This window comes from Periplaneta americana, chromosome 7 (genome assembly GCF_040183065.1).
Source record: "Periplaneta americana isolate PAMFEO1 chromosome 7, P.americana_PAMFEO1_priV1, whole genome shotgun sequence".
NCBI lineage: Eukaryota > Metazoa > Arthropoda > Insecta > Blattodea > Blattidae > Periplaneta > Periplaneta americana.
The window spans coordinates 55,639,586-55,645,161 of NC_091123.1; the positions used below are offsets into that span (position 1 = coordinate 55,639,586).

The window sequence follows — 5,576 nt, forward strand, 5'->3', positions numbered from 1 at the left end:
CAAATGCCACTGTTTACATAACATCACACGCTTGTCAACTGTTTATGCTAACACGCATAATGTTACCAAGCGTCCAGTCGCACGGCGGAATACTGTACTAAACGCATTACGTCATTCTTGTCAAAAATTGAACGCACTTAACACAAGACCAACCAACCTAACAAAGGTAAAATAAGGAAGATGTGAATTTGGTAGGGGTATTCTTTTTATAATAATAATAATAATAATAATAATAATAATAATAATAATAATAATAATAATAACAACAATATTAATAATGGTTTTATATATATTATTATAATGTACCGAAGTACATATGATATTTCCATGCAGATTATTCTGCGTCATCATACGATGAAAGAGTAATGCAACGGAGAAAAATTCTCTCCGGCGCCGGGATTTGAACCCGGGTTTTCAGCTCTACGTGCTGACGCTTTATCCACTAAGCCACACCGGATTCCACCCCGGCGACGGAAGAATGGTCTCAGTTTTAGGTTCCAACTCTTGAGTTCCCTCTAGTGGCCGCCCTCTGCACTACGTCATTGATATCTATGAACCTAGGACCGAAGTCCACACATGTGCTGAGGTGCACTCGTAATGAGTGACTAGTTGGCCGGGATCCGACGGAATAAGCGCCGTCTTAAATCACGAAGTGATTTACGCATATCATATATATTATTATAATGTACCGAAGTACATATGATATTTCCATGCAGATATTCTGCGTCATCATAAGATGAAAGAGTAATGGAACGGAGAAAAATTCTCTCCGGCGCCGGGATTTGAAGCCGGGTGCACCTCAGCACATGTGTGGACTTCGGTTCTAGGTTCATAGATATCTATGACGTAGTGCAGAGGGCGGCCACTAGAGGGAACTCAAGAGTTGGAACCTAAAACTGAGACTTCTTCTGACGCCGGGGTGGAATCCGGTGTGGCTTAGTGGATAAAGCGTCAGCACGAAGAGCTGAAAACCCGGGTTCAAATCCCGGCGCCGGAGAGAATTTTTCTCCGTTCCATTACTCTTTCATCGAATAATGGTTTTGTTTAACCCCTTCAGACCTGAATTTATATTTAAAAAAAAAAATGAAAAAAAGAAACTGGTCGCAATCATTCTGGGGATCCAAAATTCCTAATAAAGTCTTGACAGAAAATCAAAATTTGGAGACAATTTTGACGCTTGGTGCCGCAAAATTTTAAATTTTATTTTTAATCCAGGTATAGAAATGTTTCAAAAATAATATTCTCCAGGTCTATCACTTTTAATTTTTCAAAATATTTAAAAGTATCGAAGACATTCAATGTAAACTATAATGTACACCAAGCCTGAAGAGGTTAACCAGGTAAGAGTTAAGGCCATGGGAAGTGTAACATGTATTCAAAATAGTGTGTTTTTCTGCTTCTTGTTTCCTTCTTTTGAGAATATAAGAAGCGTACCAAAACCTGTTTTGAACAAATTCACTTGAAATCACTGCCTACCACTGCTGCGGATAGTAAGCCCGCCTAATGTAAAGTTATATATCTATACGCACTAGGCGTGTGGGAGCGATTAATGCGTAGCGTAATACGCTTGACTATGTAACCGACCTAATTATTGTATCGATCTTGGCATATTAGATAACAACGTTCTCATCATTACATCTTCATAGCGCTTTACACAGACACAATAAGCACAGAATATAGCAGTAATTAACACAATACTATATTACTAAACAATTACTAGGCTTAATGATCGAAACTACAGGATTAAACGACTTCATATTATGTTTTGTCGAGCTGTTAACGTATGATTTTTATACGTTTCTTCAAACGTTATCTGGATATTTATAAATCATTCACAAAAATGGGAAAGTCTTCAGCAAACCACTTCGTTAAAAAAAGTGTTAGTGTACGAAATCTTCGAAGCAGTGATTTCAAGTTTTTTTTTTTTAAAGGCAACGAAAGTATAACCTTAATTTATAACGTTCAAACCTAAGACGTGAACATATTTGACACAGTTCCCCAGCACTTCTACAACGAAATATGACAAAAATCAAACCAACATTTAATACTTAAAAGGTAGGTAAGGTAAGGTAATAATAATAATAATAATAATAATAATAATATAATAACAATATTAATAATAACAATAATAATGTAGGCTATAAGATTTGCTAATAATATGGCGTTGTTAGCAGAGGAGATGATACTATGGGACATGCTACTGGAGCTAAATGACAGCTGTGTGCAGTGTGGGATGAAGATAAATGCAAATAAGATGAATACCATGATCATAGAAAGAAAAATAAAAATGGTAAACTTGCGAATTTTAAATGAGGCAGTACAGCAAGTCGACAGCTTCAAATACATGGGATGTACTATAAGCAGTAACATGAGTTGCTGCCAGGAAGTCAAAAGGAGGATAGCAATGGCCAAGGAAGTTTTAAATAAACAAGGAGCATTTTCTGGAAAAAGACCTAAGGAACAGACTAGTCAATTGCTTTGTATGGAGTGTGGCATTGTACAGGGCAGAAACATGGACATTACTACGAAGTGAAGAGAAGCGAAAAAAAGCATTTGAAATCTGGATATGGAGAAGAATGGAACGTGTGAAGTGGATAGAGAGAAAAAGAAATGAAGCTGTGTTGGAAAGAGTGGGTGAAGAAAGAATGATGCTGAAACTGATTAGGAAGAGGAAAAGGAATTGGTTGGGCCAACTGGCTGAGAGGAAACTGCCTACTGACGCACTCGAAGGAATGGTGAAAGGAAGAAGAGTTCAAGGCAGAAGAAGATATCAGATGATAGACGACATTAAGATACGGTATATGGATCATATGAGAAAACAAAGAGGAAGGCAGAAAATAGGAAAGATTGGCGAAAGATGGGTTTGCAGTGAAAGACCTGCCCTTGGGTAGAACACTGAATGAAATAATAATAATAATAATAATAATAATAATAATAATAATAATAATAATAATAATAATAATAGAGGAAAGTGCCCTAAACCGGACTCCTCCCCTAAAGTGGACCCCCGGTCTCCTGGCTCTGCATTCTCTTGAACTCCAGCAGAACTAAGTGTAAATAGTAGTTTAGGCTTCTACCACTCTGTAGCGGAGCACACACGTCGCCCGCTTTATTTGTTGCTTATCAGTCCGCAATTACATGTTTTGGCAGTGGAAAAAGTTTTTACATTGTACTACATTTTTCGTTATTTCTCCTAGATATTGGCAGGTAAGCCATTCGAGATATATATATATATATATATATATATATATCCTTAAATGGTAAGGTTTAAGGTTACTGCTTGTCATTAAACCGTTTAATTTCGATGTTTGGTTAACAATCTATCGAGTTAAAATGTTGGCTATAGTCGCGTAAACCGGACTCCCTTCAGTTGCCTAAACCGGACCCCTTATTTTTTCATGTTTAAAGACTACTTGTATTTGTACACACTCTTATTCTATTGGAATTCTGTTCCAAATTTCAAGAGAATAATGGGGAAGGAAGGAACAATCCTTACAGCGTACCATTCAGGGTGGATCCAAATGAACTCCTTCAGTCAGTGGTTTCGAGTTTGTCAACCCTACAAAGGAAAAACCTGTGCTGTTGCTCTTGGATGGCCACTTTAGCCACACACAGAATATTGATCTGATCAACTTGGCAAAAACAAATCATGTTACAATTGTGTCGCTGCCACCTCAATCTTCACACAAATTACAACCTTTGGACAAAACTTTCATGGTTCCCCTGTAAGTTCACTACAGCAAGGAAATCAGGCAGTGCTTTTGATGCAATGGACCTGTTTGGCAAAGCCTATATTAGATCTCAAACAGCTCAAATAGCAATCAATGGATTTAAAGCAACCAGTGAACAAGAAGCTGTTTTCAGATGCCGAATACATTGAAGAGGCAAACAAAAAACGAGATTTCTCTTTCTACGAATCTGTGTTAAAGAAACGAACTGCAGAAAATCAGAGCTTTCCAGAGAACGGAGAAGAATGTGATGTTAACGAACCACAAGTTATTGTAGAGCTTGACCCAAATCAACGATCAACATCTTCGGTAGGTCAGGATGTTCCTCTGTCATCAGCTACACTTGAGGATCCTCAGGGTTCCACATATTCTAAGACAAGCCCGTTTGACATCACTCCCATTCCAAAATTAAAAAAGAGGTTCTCGAATAGGGGGTGAAAGATCTGCAGTTCTACGATCATCACATCTACGTCTTATGAAGCCCAATTGGTGGAAGCTAAGAAAGCTATAGAACCAATGGAAGCTGAACAACAAGCACGGAATCGTGCTCAAGGACGTAAAAGCAGTCGCGGCCAGGGACGTGGTTCAGAAGTATAGTACAGCCTTCAAGAAAGGGGAAAGGGCTCGTGAAAAATCGTCTAAATTTTGTGAAAAATGTGAGAATCAAGCACTGAAGATGAAAACAGCGTGACCTCTGGAATATCTGAATTGGATCTTTCTCGAAAGTTTTCCCATCCAAAGATGATGCTTGGTATGTGTGTTTTGTGACAGAAAATTTTCGGAGGATTCTAAAGGGGAACGTTGGGTCATTTGCGTTATGTGCTGGGACTGAAAAGGACATGAACATTTGCGATTTTTGTCGCTAAACGATTTAATTCTGTCGTAAGTTTTGTGTATCTTTTTTGAATACATCCTATATCTCTTTTTAAAAACTAAAACCTGTAATTGTACTATTATACTTATACTTTGAAACTAGTTGATGTTTTCTCTTATTTAATACTTCTCCCAAATTTGTTTAGTGTTATTTTTTATTATTTTTACAAGGGGTCCGATTTCGGCAACTATTTTTCAAATCGCCAAAGTGTAAGGTTATTGAAAATAATTTTTTTCATACCAATTTTTAATTATATTTTCTAAAAGTAAAATGTAAATGGTGCATAACATTATAAAGTAAATATTACATGCTTTTAAAACATAATTTTTTACTGTTTTATATTTTAAAAAAATCAAAAACAAAATGGGGGTCCGGTTTTGGGCACTTTCCTCTAATAATAATAATAATAATAATAATAATAATAATAATAATAATAATAATAATAATAATAATAATAATAATAATCGCATTCTAAAGGAGTGCGACAAAGATTTCACACACTAAGACAAAGGTTGGCCCATGGGCAATGGAAAGCAAACATGTTATAAAATGAATTTAGATTTGGAAGAAAATATACAGAAGTAGGCCCTATAACAGATCAAATGGATTAATAAGAAAGCACTCTGGAAGAACTATAGAGTATCAATTAACGAGATTCCACAATGCCTTATCGAAACTTGTAGCTTACTTTTTTGATCGTAAGATAATAGGATAGAAAACGCACAGAAATAGCACAAAATGAGGTTCCTCAGATGAGCTGAATATGTTTCACTGATAGGTAAAGTATTAGAAAGCAGTGGAGTATGGGAAAAATTAACTACAAAAACAGACGTTGAGGAAATTGAAGGTTATCAAAGTGAGTAGTAGAAATCTATAGAAAGAATGACTTCGCATATAGCCGGTTTCACCAAGCTTCACTATATTTGCAATGATACATTAATTTATTTACTGATTGATTAAATTATTTCTAGAGG

General features: G+C 36.3%; 1 non-coding gene across 1 annotated transcript; it reads left to right on the forward strand.

Annotated features, from left to right (window-relative positions):
* Window positions 1–925: 925 nt before the first annotated feature.
* On the forward strand, window positions 926–997 carry TRNAF-GAA (transfer RNA phenylalanine (anticodon GAA)). The gene has a single exon. It is a non-coding gene; the product is annotated as a tRNA-Phe (tRNA).
* Window positions 998–5,576: the final 4,579 nt, after the last annotated feature.